This window comes from Morone saxatilis, unplaced genomic scaffold (assembly GCF_004916995.1).
Source record: "Morone saxatilis isolate NCDOM2014 unplaced genomic scaffold, NCSU_SB_2.0 Contig15, whole genome shotgun sequence".
NCBI classification, from domain to species: domain Eukaryota; kingdom Metazoa; phylum Chordata; class Actinopteri; family Moronidae; genus Morone; species Morone saxatilis.
Genome location: NW_023339707.1, coordinates 18,806,181 through 18,807,011, shown reverse-complemented (window position 1 = coordinate 18,807,011; position 831 = coordinate 18,806,181).

Below are 831 nucleotides of genomic sequence, written 5' to 3'. Positions count from 1 at the left end.
TTTTTATATATATATATATTTGTAGGTTAAACTTTCATATTCTTCATTGAGACTGGGGTTAAAAAACAACAACTCCAAGCTATTATTCTGAGACATAATGACATCAATCATGAAACCTCCTTTCCAGCTTAGAAACATTCTCCCTAGTGTGCAGCACCACAAGTCAACTGGCCATAAGTTCTACAGAAAGGAAGAAACAATCACAAACAAAAAACTCAAACCACCTCAGCAGAACCAGACTCATGTCTACTCTATGTCATGGGGGATATAATATATGCAATTAAACATATTTAGTTCAATGTATATTATAGGTTATGTGCAACAGTAAAAGCACACATGAGTACTTGCACGATCTACTTCAGGAACTGTTTCTAAGCACTGCAGAATGACAAACAAAAATCTTTGGATTGAGCATGTGTTCAAAGGTAGATTTCTCAACAAAAGCTTCACAGGAAATACAATGAAAATAAAGGCAAACTTAAATGTTAAAAAAACAAACAAACAACAAACCTGTCAATAGATTGACAAGTAATTAGGGATTCAAACTACTTCTTGTGTTGCTTCCATGAAGATTAAACATCTGTGAACAAACCTAAAAAGGACTTATGGACAGTTATACAGTGGAGACTGACTTCCAAAGTCTTGTATCTGCAAAACTCGAAGCACAGAAATATCAGGAGTTTAACTTAAAGTTGCACATGGAAGCATGAGGTTCGGTTCAGAAAATATCAACCCCACAATCTGGTAAGACATCTGGGCCCCTAAGAAGCCTAACACAATCATGTGTCAACTCTTTTTGTATAGGCATATTTTGTGTTTTTCTCTCTTTTT